Genomic DNA, 15,000 nt, shown 5'->3' with positions numbered 1-15,000 from the left:
TTCGCGATTTTGCGAAATTTGCGTTTTGACTCACTTTAATTTCGCGTTTTTGAGCGAGACACACTCAAGGAGCCAGCAAATGGACAGTTTGAGGATTGTACAAAAGAAGTGCTACCTGGAGTAGGGACGGAAAGCAGTAGTGATGAAGAGGACCAGAACATCACCACAGAATAGCTTAAAATGATTGTTATAAAGGTGTGTAATAAAGTCGTTGTTTTAGTTATTGATATAATGTGAGTCACTTAATTTTCGCGACATTTAGGTCGTGTTCTATTGGGATCAACCGTTTCAACCGCAACCGGTTTCGGTTGAGGTTTCCCAATAGAACACTTTTCCAACCGTTTTTGGTTCGGTTCTCAGCGTTGACAAGTTGAGGCCTGAAAGCAACACGGCAGGAGCCCACGGCCGACTTTAAGTGGCCCGCGTAAACGACAGCGGTTGCTGCCAATGCTTTTTCAACCATTTCAACCTAGTTTGATGCCGGTTGAAAGAGTTGATCAACCAAACCAACCGAAAACGGTTTTTTCCCAACAGAACACGAAAAAACCCAACCAACTCAACCAACTAAAAACGGTTGATCCCAATAGAACACGACCTTAATTTTCGCGTCACTTAAATTTCGAGATTTTTTTTAAATTGCGAAATTTCATGTAATGAGGTACTTCAAAGGTATTTTTTCCCTGTTTACGAATATGCGGGAATAGAAAATCTTTACAAGTCTTATTGAAATCCAAAAAGAAAATTGAGAGTAGCCAAGCATTTTTCAAAGTTAATTAATCAACAATATTTGTAAAAAGATGTAAAATACAAAGTAATGTATATAGCGTTCGGAAAAAGCATTCGCAGTCATTTTTACGCTTCATGTTGAAAAACAGCTATTTGAAAGTACACTCCCGCTAGCCTGCCCACTTGAAACGTTTCATTGACAACAGGTTTTCAATGTGGACCCCAAGGGAGATAAAATCAACCATTTTGGTGAATTCTCGAACAATTTCCTTCCAACAATTAAATTTACTCGCGAATAAAGAACAACAAGCTACGTAGATCTGTCAAAACAAAGAATGAGTTAAACTGACTAAATTATACTAGGAAATACCAGAAACAAGGTTAATATCAAAATTATAAAAAAATATTTCAACTACGACATCCAAGAAAATAGCGGCAACGTAAGAGAAACTCGAAAAGTAATAAACAGTACTTTAGGTCGTAAGAAGACAATGATTAACGAGATTTCCAGTGGGGGCCGATCATATACTGATAAAAAAAGACATAGGGGATAAAATGAATCTACATTTCGGTATGCTCAGGGAGAATTTGGACAAGAACATTCCATATACAGGTGCCCCACGAGAAAAGATCGTAAGTAAGAGGGCATCTATAGGCCTCGAAAACGAGTTATATGACAGTCGGTTCCTGACAAAACATTTTTGGCGTTTTGAAGCAAAAATAATAATAAAAAATAGCATTTCAGCACTTGTTTGACGGTGAATCTCCGTAAAAACGAAGGCTTTCTTACTTCTATTCCATCTATTCTTATTCCAGAATACAGTCAATCGAACGCACCCTTAGTATATACGATAAACCTATAGAAAGGAAAGCTACCATAAAGTTGCTCAGCGTACACACTGATGAATTTATACTGTCATAGGATAATCATATATTGCACATCGTACCAATCTAACAGCCAAAATGGCTTGTGTATGCTTTAAAAATAGTCATCCATATTCAATAGTCGTTTTCACGAAGCGGATGAATTTCTCAAGACACGTGAGTAAGTTGTTATACGTGGTAATTCACCCAACAAACCTGAAAGCCTGGGGAGGGATTTCAACGTGGCTCCAGGGATTTCAAAATAGTGGGGTAAATAGATGAACAATGGAATGCAATATGAAGAATTATATAGTACCACGAGTGGCATTATGTAATGCCTCATGTTTATTAACATAAATTATGCATTTCATGACTCCTTTCTTTGTTGTTCCTTGATATCTGCCACTCGGGGAAAACCTTAAACGACCACCTTGTTGCGTTCCTGGTAACCTTTGCAATGCAGTCATCCAAGTCTTTTTCCTCTTGTTCTTCCACCGTCTTTGGCCGCCCAATTTGACTGTTGTTTTGGAGGCATGTTGTCGTCGGTTCAAGAGCCCTCAAAACACTAAACCGGAGCATTTTTACGCTTACCGGCTAAAGTGAATAACATTTTTATACATCGCTGAAATCGCTCAAATACATTTCTTCGATTTCCAGGTGAACTAGACTGGCGCAACTTCTTATGTAACGTCTTTTTTGTTCAGGGTGTTTTTCGATTCCTAGGCAAACTGAGCTAGACCGCCTTTCACGGAGGAATAGTCTTTTTCCCATCACGATTGGTCAAAACGGCTATTGAATATGGGTCTCTGAGAGGCTCTAACGGCGCCTGGTCGCCTGAGGCGACTAACATTTGGCTTCGGGCGAGTGAGAAAAATTACCCGGCCGCCCGGCCGACAATCTGGCTTATTGTATTTCTAGCAGATAAGGCGGCTAAGAAAATTAATATGCTGGGCCCGGTTGTTCGAAAGCCGATAAACTTAATCCAGGATTAACCTAAACTTTTGTTCCATGTTTTTAACTTTTCGGTGTAACATTTTTTGGCCTATTTTTGTTTTTCATGATTGACTTCTTCTAATGTAACGTTCTGCTGAGTATCAGCGTTGAACATCATTTGGGAGTAGACAAAGAAACTCCTTGGTTAAATTTTAATGTGAGATTAGCGTGAATCGGCTTTTGAACAACCGGGCCCTGATGGTTACAGTTTACGAAACTTCTCGGAAAATGTTTTTCCTTCGTACGAAACAATCAGTTCAAGGGCCGTTCCACATGATTTCACTTGTAACATAATTAATTAAATAAAGAATTAACTAATTCGGGCAACCAACTTGGAGGGCTGGGCGCCCCAGCTGAAATGCTTGGGAGCCCAAAGGGCTCCCCGAAATTTTCCTTAGAGCACAGCCTTGGATGCATAACTACAACATCTGACATCCGAAGCAGCAAGTTTGACATGCACTTGCCCAAACCTGAGACAAACTGGTTAAAAAGATCTTTTGCTTGTCGAGGGCAACAGCAGACTTAAAATTCCAAAATTTCCCAGGGGTCCGCAACAGGCACGTTGCCTTGGGCGGCACCTTTAATCGGACCCCATTTTGTAAAAACCTGGATCCGTCCCAGGAAACGTGTATTTATCAGAACACGAGACAATAGACCATTTTACAGTTGACAATTTTCCTTAGAGCACAGCCTTGGATGCATAACTACAACATCCGACATCCGAAGCAGCAAGTTTGACATGCACTTGCCCAAACCTGAGACAAACTGGTTAAAAAGATCTTTTACTTGTCGAGGGCAACAGCATGGGATGCACTTCCAAGTGACATTTGAGATTAGCTTTAAAGAGTTTTTTGAGGAACGATCAACCCGATAGTTAGATTTGTTTTTTTTTTTTATTATTTATTATATTCTTATTAATAATTATTATTTTCTATTATAAAATACTCAAATTTTGGTTTTAGTAATTTAGACTCTGCAACATACATGTAGCTAACATTAGTACTATTTAAGAGAATTTTAGCATTTTTTTAACTACACATATATAAGATTAGATGTGTACACGGCTCATTTAGAAACCAATAGTGTATGTTGAAATTACTATTCTGTAGTGTGCGTGCGTTCGCCCCTTCAATGTTGTCTGAACACATTGTTTTTCTCGACGATGAAGTTTTCAAGGGTCCACCTTTCGCCAGCAGCATTACTTACTTGATGTCCAAACACATTTTTAGCCTAAAAAGAATTTTCCTATTCACGCATTCCTCTAGGCCTAGCTACAAATATCTCGTAAAATCGTCTAAATATGTTTCCAGAAAGTCCTGATATTTTTCCGAAACATCTCGCTGTTTGCCCCTAAATATTGTGAAAACATTCTAAATATCCCAAATATTTTCTTAACAGTTTTCTGTAAATATTATAAACTGATCAAGAACTTAATTTATTGGCAGGACCGCAATGCGTCAGTCTCTACAAAGTACAAGTAAATGGCAGCACTAAAAACTGGAATCCAGAATCTGGAAACAATTCGCGAGAACTACTCACTCCTTGTACGCTCTGCTATAATCTGCACACTCAAGTATTTCACTCTGAGAAAAGGTGTACTGTAAAAGGCATCTGACCTTGCTATTCTCAGTAGATAAACAGATTTGATAATGGTGATAGCATCATCCAGCTAAGGCAGTCCAAAATAATTACAATAAAGGAAACTTAAAGATTGTTTCATTTCTTTTCCTTATTTTTTCACCTGACTTTTTGGGTTAAAAAATGCTTGTTTTTAAGGAACAAAGCGCCTGGAAAATAGGGAGTTTAAGCAGGTGATTTTTTGAGACGCGGACGGCAAACAGAAGAGAACATTTCGCGTGCCAGGACAGTGGTGTCTCCCAGATTTTTGTACCAATCATCTCTAATGGAGAAAAGATATTTTGTGGTCGTGTAAAGACAAGTTGAAAGGGAAAACAGCTCACTTCCGGTTGTGATCTCGGCCTTGGAAAGCTCCCCTCGGCCTGCGGTCTCACGCAGCATTTTCAGGACCTCGGTCACAGTTTCTCACTACAAGGACCTCCCAGTTGGCAAATAACATTATATCATTTTACGCAGCTCTGTTATATTTTAATGCAAAATTATAGAACTTTAACTTCAAAAAACGAGAAATTAAAACACGCGTTTCCGGGGACTTAAAATTCCAAAATTTCCCAGGGGTCCGCAACAGGCGCGCTGCCTTGGGCGGCACCTTTAATTGGACCCCATTTTGTAAAAACCTGGATCCGTCCCAGGAAACGTGTATTTATCAGAACACGAGACAATAGACCATTTTACAGTTGTGTGTTAGTTACCTGGCCTATGAATGAAAGTGACGCTGTAGTGGACCTTGTTTTGATAGAAAGCTCACTGCTTTTCTCATGCAAATTCTTACTAATTAGCATGACAAAAACATCATTAACATGAGAAAAGGAGGGAGGTATGTATCGTAACAAGGTCAACACCAGCCTTACTTTCATTTAAAGGCCTGTACCCAGTTGTTCAAAAGCCGATTAATGCTAATACCCACATTAAAAAATAACCAAGGAGTTTATTTCTCTACTCCCAAATGCTGTTCAACCCTGATATTCGGCAAAACTTTACATTAGAGGAAGTCAATCTTGAAAAACAAAAATAAGCAAAACAACTATCACCAAAAAGTTGAAAACATGAAGCAAAAGTTTAAGCTAATCCTGGATTAAAGTTAATCGGCTCTCGAACAACTGGGCCCCACAATCCCGGTCACAATTGTTGGAACACTTTATGGGAATCTCCCCCTTCCCCCTTCACAAAGTTGAAAACAGTTGGTGATCACACATTTTTCTGCAAAACTCGCGGTATTCCCCAACTTTGTAAGGGGGGAAGGGGTATAGTGTCCTGAAGTGTCAAGTGTTCCAACGATTAATGTCCGGGGTTGTCTGTAGACGTGATAAGATCGGAAAGTTCCAGAGAGATAGTGAGGCTACATTGTGCGTCACGCTTTTCGTGTGTCTTGTGAAGACTCTAGGCTGTTTATTCTATTTTTTGGAAGAAAAAATGCTATATTCTACGTTAAACTGGGACATTCCTTTACTAATTGCATGGTATATTATATAACAGTCAAGGAAAGGAAATTTATGAAAAAAGAACGTAAAAAGTACAGTGCATAGCAATGGTATTTAGAAGTCGCATCAATAGTGATATTAGAGCTCGTGTCTTTTCCTTAAGGCATATTGAAGGTCTCTCCGTTCGAAAAATAGCTGATATTTGTAACGTTTCACCTTTAGTGCGTTAAGGATCTGTAGAGAAAAATTCGGAAAGAAAAAATGTCCGAAAACACCTTCTAATCGAACAACAAGAGGAAGGCCTATAATATTAAGTGCTAGACAGGAGCGGCAGCTCCTCAGATGCTTAGTGGCTCTTCGCAATGAAGAAGGCAATTTCAACGCAAAGCAGGTCTTGGAAAAAGCAGGACTTTCTATCGCAGATGTTTCTGTCCGCACAGTGACAAGGTTTTTAAACAAAGAAGGTTATTTCTACTTACAAGCGCGGAAAAAGGGACTTCTACGAAAGGATGACCTTAAGAAGAGATTAGCCTTTGTAAGACACTGCAGGAAAAGGTACACATGTGAAAACTTTTGGACCGAGCAGGTGTCCTTTTATTTGGATGGGACCTCGTTTGCTCACAAAAATAATCCCTTAGATCAAGCTTGTGCTCCTAAAGGAAGAATTTGGAGGAAGATGTCCGAAGGTCTTAAGATTGGATGTACAGCGAAAGGACGAGAAGAAGGAACGGGTGGACGAGTCTTGAAAGTTATGGTTGCTATCAGCTATGGAAAGGGAGTTATTATATGTGAACCCTATGAGAAAATGTCCGGGTCATATTTTGAAGATTTCATAGACAGAAACTTTAATCGCATGTTTGATCTTGCAGACAAGGGACTGGGGCGTATTTTTGTTCAAGACGGTGATGCATGTCAAAATTCGACGGCAGCAAAGAGAGCCATGAGTCGCACTCAGGCTGAGTTGTTGAAATTGCCCCCAAGGAGTCCGGATTTGGCTCCTATTGAAAATTTCTTTCACTTTGCAAATAATGCACTACGAAAAGAAGCCAAATTGCACGGTATCACAAGCGAAACGTTCCAAGAATTTAAAGAGCGAGTCATGCGTACAATAGCGGGAATTCCCTTGACCACAGTTAACAATTTAATTGCTTCGATGGACAAGAGACTACATGATATACTCTTAAGTAAGGGAAACCGCCTAAAATATTAATTTTAACCAGGTACATATTCCAACCATTTGTTGCACAAATCCAACAGAACGAATTATGGAAAGTATGAATTTCCAACTGAGTACTTCATTCGTAAGCAGTAATTAAGTATTTGTTAATGCAATATTGACCGTCTGCACGCAAATCGTTTCAAAGTGAATAAAAACTTGGACAGAAACTTTTGGTTCATTGCCCCTTGAACTAAAGCCACGAAGTTTGAAAACATGATTTCCGACAAATATTTATTACAGCGAATTTAATGGGAAACTTAAGCATTTGCATGTACGTTCTGTGATATTAGCGCATTGCTCATAGCAGACGCCACATAAACACGGCTGGTCAAATCAATAATTACCACGGAGAGCCTCAACGAATGACCATCAAGAAAAGGCCATTTGAAACTACAACAGGGTGTGAAATAAACCTCTTTTTTTGCTCAAGATTAATGACTTTCGACATACATGTTCACTTGCGATAGCTCTACCGTCCTACTTTGCTGTTTTCTTGTACAGACCTCAGTTGAAAATGGTAATTCGTGTTCTTCAAAGTATCAAATGTCTAACACTAAGATCTTCTTTAATTTTCACGATTTACCCTCTAAGATCCCATTGTTTACGGCTAATTTTATCGGGAATTCCAAACAAGCTTCCATAGTATATAGTGCTTTTCAAACAGAAGTTCTCTTAAAGTGATATTTATAACTGAAACCGGTAGACTGTATTTTAAACAAGTTGATAACAATGGTAATTCGTCATGGTAATTCGTGTCGTCCGTTCGCCCTCTTAAAGATCAGTGATATTTCATACATCGTTACTGACAACAACGGTGGTTATTTTTCTCAGCGCATTAGGCAATATTTTACGGAAGATTTTACGAACTAGCGATGGTGTTTTCTTGAGAAGGCACAATTAGCTCTCCAAAACAGCGTGGGCAAGGTTGAATCTCTCGTTGTTCACTTGAAGCGATTTGGACGTGAAAGCGATAAATGCGCCAACGGCAACGCATCATATCAGTCTCCATGGAGTCTATTGTCCCACCTCGCACAAAAACTATTTCCTCTTTTCCTGTACAAAAGACAGGTGCATCGTGCTTCAATGCTTCAATTCAATGTCTTTGGAGTAGTGCGACTTGGGAGCTGGTAAGTGTACAGTTTGCCCCTCGAGAAGTAATAGCAAATCGTGCCAAGGGATAATCTTCTCCAACCAACGAAAGTCATTCAAAAAAATTACTTCACATAATTCAGCACCTACCCAGGCAAAGCTAGTTGTTGCCGGATTTGTAAATGTTTTGTATATTGTATTCAGAGGATTTAGAAGGAATGTCTTACCACAGTTACATGGGCCAATAAGAAGGATGTTCCTATTTTTGCCACGCCCTTTAATTAAAAGAGTTCGTACTGCTTCGGCAAATTCTGTTTCTGATATACCATTTCGCTGCAGAATATCTCGAGCCATACATAACCACTGGGTGTTGCATCCTTCAACGCAATCTTGATGTTTTACCGCATGCAGTATTTCCATACGTGTTCTTTGACTTCTTTGAAGGTTAGAAGGGGCTTCTTCTATGTCCCAACCAATAGTTAAGGCCTCGTCGACTGCTTTGTACCCACGATTGGCTATGAATTCCGCCAGATCTGTTTTTCCCTCATTCTTCTGAGATTTGGCTAGAACTAGAAGTTCAGTTCGTGTTCTAATTCCTCGTTCAACGACAAGCTGGGAAACATCAAACACTGATAAGCGAGCCTTTCTCTTGCGCTTGCTTGCTTTTTGCTCTTTCTTCCCATTACCAACACGGGTCTCACTTGCCTTTTGCGTTTTTGGAGGCTTCAAATCGGGATGATCTGGTCAGAATTTTCAAACGCATCCAGAACTATTACGGCGAAGGACTCACGCGACGAAACTATCTGCTCGTCAGCTTGGCTGTACGTTATCAGATACACACTGCGATGCTGTCTGTTGCTTAGATTGTCGTCTCTTATACACTCTTGTCCAGCTTCATTCTCCTGAGAGGTCATATTTGCATTTGTTTTCACCAAATTTCTTTCACTATTTTAGCGATATCGACCACCACGAAACGTCTTCAAACAAGCATGAACACAAACGTAAACATATATTCTCATTTTTTAATCTAATTAAACAAAGTCGTTCACAATCCTCTTTGTTCAGAGTTGTCTCTGAATCTACAAATCACAGTCTCTCTAAAGGAAAAGAAAAGACTTTTGAAATATGGAATTTAAAAGTCTCCTTTACCTTCAACAACGGCAAAATAACTTCCTTTTCTGTGCCCTCTTGGCGTGACCACATGTTTCAAATTCCTGTTTTATAGACAACCCCGGTCAAAATTGTTGGAACACTTTATGGGAATCTCCCCCTTCCCCCTTCACAAAGTTGAAAACAGTTGGTGATCACACATTTTTTTGCAAAACTCGCGGTATTCCCCAACTTTGTAAGAGGGGAAGGGGTATAGTGTCCTGAAGTGTCAAGTGTTCCAACGATTAATGTCCGGGGTTGCAGGTAACTAAGCACACAACTCAGTCTCGACTCCAGAGCTCTTCTCTTGCCTGAGGGAGAGCCCTGGAACAAAGTGTCTTCTCATTGGTTTTCGTGAAGAACAATCAAAAGCGTCTCTAATTGGTGCATTCATGTTAGCACGAGGAGTGAGCAGGCGCCGTAAGGTTTAAATAGCCAATTCTTGGCTATAAGAACCCTACGGCGCATGTTCTCCTACATAGAGTTTCCCAGAGCCTTGGGTCGAACCGAGACTCTGGTGACGAAAATGAAAAGAAAGAGGTCTATTCAGAACTGCAAGTTGGAACAATTGAGACCGTCATCATTTAAGAATTACGTTGCTAAATGACCAAGATGTGCCTTGCGTCTCCTAATTTATAGGGGACGGGAGCAGGACTAAAAAGGGCGGAAGCCGGGAGATAAAAGTACGGGAGGCGGGAGGTTTTGAACCCCCCTCATCGAATACTGCAGCATTCGCCAAAAGGTAAACTAAATGCCTGGATTCATCTTTGAAAACGCTGTGCAATTCAAAGAAACTTTTACCATCTCACCCCAAGCTCACGGAGAAGCGTTGTTGCGTTACATAAATTTTATATGTTTTTCTTGTGGGGAATTTAGGCCCGTTTGAAACGCTACATTTTACGTGTGCCGAACGTTATGCAAATCAACGAAAACAATAATTTTTTCTCATTTGCATTGGATTCGCCACATGTAAAATGTGACGTTTAAAACGGGCCTTAGCAATCGTTATTTAGGGCATTAAAATAAAAATACACCAGAATTTCTTACCTTGCCTCCTTGTCTTATTTACGGTATGTTCTTAGCATTTCTGGCCGTTTCAGCGTGATTCTAGAGAGCGTTAGTTCTACCGTTGCTCTCTCATAATTATATATGATTCCCCAAGGTTGGTTACTTGCTGGCGGCGGTCTCACATATCCGCCGAAGTAAATCAGCCGCAAAATTCCCTCCAAACTCTCAGGTCGCCTCCAGATATAGCCAAGTGCCCGTTAAAACCCTCGTCTAACTAATACCTCCTCTATCGGACAAAACAGCTGCGGTGCGGGAATTTCGGCTTGCTAATCTAACGACTCCCTTCCATCGAGGACCGTCGACAATGGTCTGCCACGAAGTTCCGTGCACGGCCGTTGGAAAACACCTTACCGACCGGGCTCAAGGCTCAAATTTGTTACACACCGGGTGGGCGACGATGTCAGTGTCAGATACACTGTAAACAAACTGAATGTTTATGTTTTGTTTGCAAAACATCTTTCATTCGTCAGCATTTACCTGAGCGTCGTCCGTTTGTGCGTGACAGCTGAGTACTTTCCCGAGAAGGGCCTCACGTTGTACCTGTCACTGAAACTAAAGCCTCATCGCTCACCCTGTGTGTAACAAATTTGAACCTCGGGTTCGGTCGGTAAGGTGTGTTCCAACGGTTTCCCGCACGGAACATCCGAATCAGCCCATTTTAACGATTTTCAATTCCTTTCCGTGAAAGTTTGTCTGATATGACGATTGAAATATGTGGCATCGCTATCATCCTTGATCTCATTGGAATTTCGGGTCAAACTGAGATTTTTGGAACAATTTACAGAAGTTTGTGTTTCCCACTGCTTTATCGGAGTTTCCAATCTTGAAGATAATGTACCAGTGAAATTGAAGGTTCGACATCCCCCCGGGCAACCCCCCAGGCATTTGAATTTTTGGAAAAGTTTTGTTTAAATGCCCCCCCTTCCCCCCCCCCTCTCCCGGCCCCAAAAAGCTCAAATGCCTCATCATGGCGCATTTCAGGTGATCAAATGCCCCCACCCCCGGGAAAATTACCAGATTACTGTTTTAACTTTTCAGTAGATTCTATTATGCTTCTGAAGCTGTGTATGTAAACATGCTTTAATAGACAACACCAAAGAGAACCAGGGCCCTACATGACAAGAGGCACAAGGAGGATAGGTAACAGGTATAAATATCTCTTTCTGTAGGCCTTCGCTTTTCAACTAATCAGCCACGAATGCGGAATCTTTACCTTTGAATGCATCTAGGTTTGTGTCCGCCATGATTTATCAACCCACGTGCAAACGTAACATGAAATCGAGGCTAGCAGTCAAATTCCCCACCCCCTGTGAGTGGTGATCAAATGCCCCGCCCCCGGTAGACTAAGATGATCAAATTCCCTCCCCCCGAGCAGGAAAAGGAGTCAAATGTCCGGGGTATGCCTGGGCGGGAAGAAGGGGAGGGGGGGAGGGGTGGAGGAGGAGGATGTTGAAGCTTCAATTTGACTGGTACATAAATACATAAAGAGAAAACAGCGAACCTAGAACCCACTGGAATAGCGCTGAATTGGCCAAAGTACACAACAAAAACACTGATCGCAAAGACAAGGTAAAGCATTTTTGTTCGATTAATGTTCTTTTATCTTCGACCCCTAAAGACGAACAGTTATTACTTAACTGATCGTGATGCTCAAATTAACATCGTTAGCTTGGGGTACCTGTGGTTTTTCGGGTGAAATTTGACTTGGAATTCCCTTGTCAGGTGGTGAATTTTCCCACAGAATTTGTTTAAAAGATTATGGCAAATCTTCCCTAAAAAGTTAATTACAAACCTTTTCTGTCCCATTCTCTTTGTAGGTTGTCCAGTTTATGTTGTCCAACGATGTATATATCTTGTATTTTGTTGTCCATTGATCAGCAGTTGGGTTTCCTTGAGTTGCTGTGGCGCAAATGTAGAACTCATAACCAAGGTTGATTTGTAAGAAGTCGCTAACATTTCTTTGGGTGCTTGGTAACCATGTACCATTTCCGTTCAGTTGACACTTTTCAGGTCCGTTATCAACTCTGGATGAGGAGGCTGAGAAGACGCCATCTGGGGCTCTGCCACTAATGAGCAAACTAATTGCTTGAATCTGACAACCTAAAAGAAATTATGGGATTATATTCACACGATGAGTGGATTTCACAGCTGTCTAGTTCATAACATCAAAAGTTTAATAACCAATGTGGTTACTTCCAGATAGAAGTCCTTGGCCGCGTTGTTCAGTCGTAGTTCCACTACCGCATCTCACTTTACATGGGCAAAAACTTAGAGCCAAGTTCCAACTAAATTATTTATCCAGAATTAGCGTAATTGTCGTCTTGGTTATAATGAACCGGAAGACCTGCAGTGTAAAAGGTTGACTTTTTATTCGGCTACAAGAGACTTGAACTGTAAGCAAATCCAGTTGAAATAAAAAAAAGGAATTGTCCGACTCTAAATGTTGAAGATACTCACTAGCACAACTTTGAAATTTATAGACACCTGCAGCTGATATTTTACGATTAGTCACCGAAGAGAAGGTCAATAATTGTTTTAATATACACCACACAAGCTGAAAAACTACTAATGTGATCGGAAATTTCAAATCTCGCACGCCAGCTACTCAGAGAGGAATAGTAATTGGATAATCAACTCCGAGTTAGCCAATCAGCGCACGCAGAGAGAACTATTCACTTGCGGGATAATAACAATAACTTTGGTTTTTGAGGGCGTTAAGCTAAACAGATATATCTGTTTCTTGAAGCATAAAAACACGATCTTGTTTCTTAAAGAACACGACTTTACACTCTCACGCTAGAGGACTCCTCTCAACAGCCGAGTAATGAATCCATTTTCAAGTTCACATACCAATGAGCGCATACAGGATCGCGACTTTTGGTTCTCCCATCCAGTTTTGAATGACATAAATTATTGGTCTTATGAGGATTGTTAAGGGGGCTCCAAAGGGTTTTCCGCAGGCGCGAATAGGTTTCCAAAGGAAAAGGATTACAAGAGAGAGCCTTTAGACGGGAAACACTTTGATATTTGTCTACTACTTTTTTCAGGCAGTTTCTAAAGGTTGTCCACGAGTCCCGGACTGTTGCCATGATGGCAGCAGTACGACATCCACAAGTCCTTTAAAATCGGTTTCGAAAAATACCTTAAAGACTATTTTGAAAAATAAATTCCATTAAACATTTACCTAAAATTAACCCAGTAGAACTTGCATTATTTGTGAAAACATCGTTGGAAGATGGTTGGAAAAAACAATTGTAAAAGAATTTGCGAAGAAACTTACGAAGGTGTACAAGGTAACTTTTCGACATATTGCTCAAGTCTAACAATTTTTTTTCCCGGCTTTTGCGATTGTAGGTCGCAATTTTTTTTCTGTCCACACTTTTGGATTCATGAGCTGGCGCGACCAGATTAAGTGTATGGCTTAAACGCGAGTGCTCTGAGATAAACACCCTTTGCAGCCTCCTTTAAAGGGGCTAGGTCGCGGAATTTTAGGCAATTTCAGCACTGATCGAATGGTCATAGAATTAACTAAAATTTGAAAATAACTGTTCAAAACTATAGAAGAACTCTAACAAAACACTGCAGGAAAGCCAAGAAGGGACATGGATGGACAAAACTGGAGAGGATTGAAATGGATTGAATTTGGGTAAATTTGAAAAACGTCGGCCCACCTTTTTTCAAATTTATATCAGTCTATATCAAAATGTCATTTACACAGCTGGAAAATCATTCTCAGTTGTTATGTGGCCGTGATTTTGCAAATGAAAGACTCTTGCTCCGCCAATTTGACGTTTAGAGCTCATAATTAACAAAATTAAACAAAATTACCTAAAATCGCGTGACCTAGCCCCTTTAACATAGGGTGCGTTTGATTGACCCTATTCTGGAATAAGAATACGCGTAGTGATGATTTAAAACGGTATGTCTGGCGTTTTGAAGCAACAAGGATAACAAACATATGTTTAAAATAGCATTTTAGCAGGTATTTGACAATTTTAATGTGAATCTCATGAAAACGAAGGATTTCTAACTTCTATTCCATGTATTCCTATTCCGGAATACTGTCACTGATCAAATGTACCCTTAGTCTTCGTGCTCCGAGACGTTTAAGAACTACCAGAAACCACCATAATTTACCACAAACGACGGTAATTAAGGCCTGGTCGAATATGACGCAGATGAAGTTCATGATGCAAGCAATTAAATTTAATTAAAGCGATTGTCTAATCGAAGCTTTATGATAGGCTGTCGTCTTAAAAACTTGATTTCCTGAATTAATCAGGATAAGAACTCTTGTGAGCATTACGAGAAAAATGATTTTGCAAGCGGAAGATCGATTTTGCATAACTTGCCAAGTTACATTATAATCAAGAAAGGCAGAAGGGAAAAAGTAAGTAAACAGTGAAACTACCAGCTTGTTATTATATCGTAAATATTATACCTCTTTGAGCAGAGTAAACTTCCACTTCATACAATAAGTCTCCACCATAATAATAATTCAAGGATACATGTCTTCCCAACACGCTGGGCCAACACAGGATGCGAAATCTGCGAATTGTCCCGTATTTACGATCTTCAACAAGCGCTCGACATTCCTGACCTTTTTCAGTTGATGTTGAGGCTGAAAAAGTTGTGAATACAAATCAACATAACTGCACACCAACTCCTACGAGTCATTCCAGGAAATGATGGAACAATTAATTATTTCAACGGATTATGAGATTCTCGTTAGAGCTCATTCTGGGTTATGTTTAAAATGTCTTAAACGTTTTTACATGTTTAGTTCAAGCGTTTCAGATTGTGGCAATAACAGCAAGTAAAAGTAAAACTACA

The 15,000-nt window shown here is 40.1% G+C and overlaps 1 protein-coding gene across 1 annotated transcript in view; it reads right to left on the bottom strand.

The window, feature by feature from the left end:
- The window catches only part of LOC138023884 (tyrosine-protein kinase receptor torso-like), a 43,822-nt gene extending 29,038 nt beyond the window's left edge, over positions 1-14,784 (bottom strand). The window contains exons 1-2 of the mRNA XM_068870967.1: positions 14,609-14,784; positions 11,960-12,267 (exon numbers count right to left, since the gene is read on the bottom strand). The gene's annotated coding sequence lies outside the window, so the exon portion shown is untranslated. The remainder of the gene's footprint in view (positions 1-11,959; positions 12,268-14,608) is intronic.
- Between the last annotated feature and the right edge of the window lie 216 nt (positions 14,785-15,000).

The sequence above is a fragment of the Montipora capricornis genome, chromosome 11 (assembly GCF_036669925.1).
Source record: "Montipora capricornis isolate CH-2021 chromosome 11, ASM3666992v2, whole genome shotgun sequence".
NCBI classification, from domain to species: domain Eukaryota; kingdom Metazoa; phylum Cnidaria; class Anthozoa; order Scleractinia; family Acroporidae; genus Montipora; species Montipora capricornis.
The sequence above is the reverse complement of the archived record's forward strand: the minus strand, read 5'-3'. Positions and strand labels throughout refer to the sequence as shown.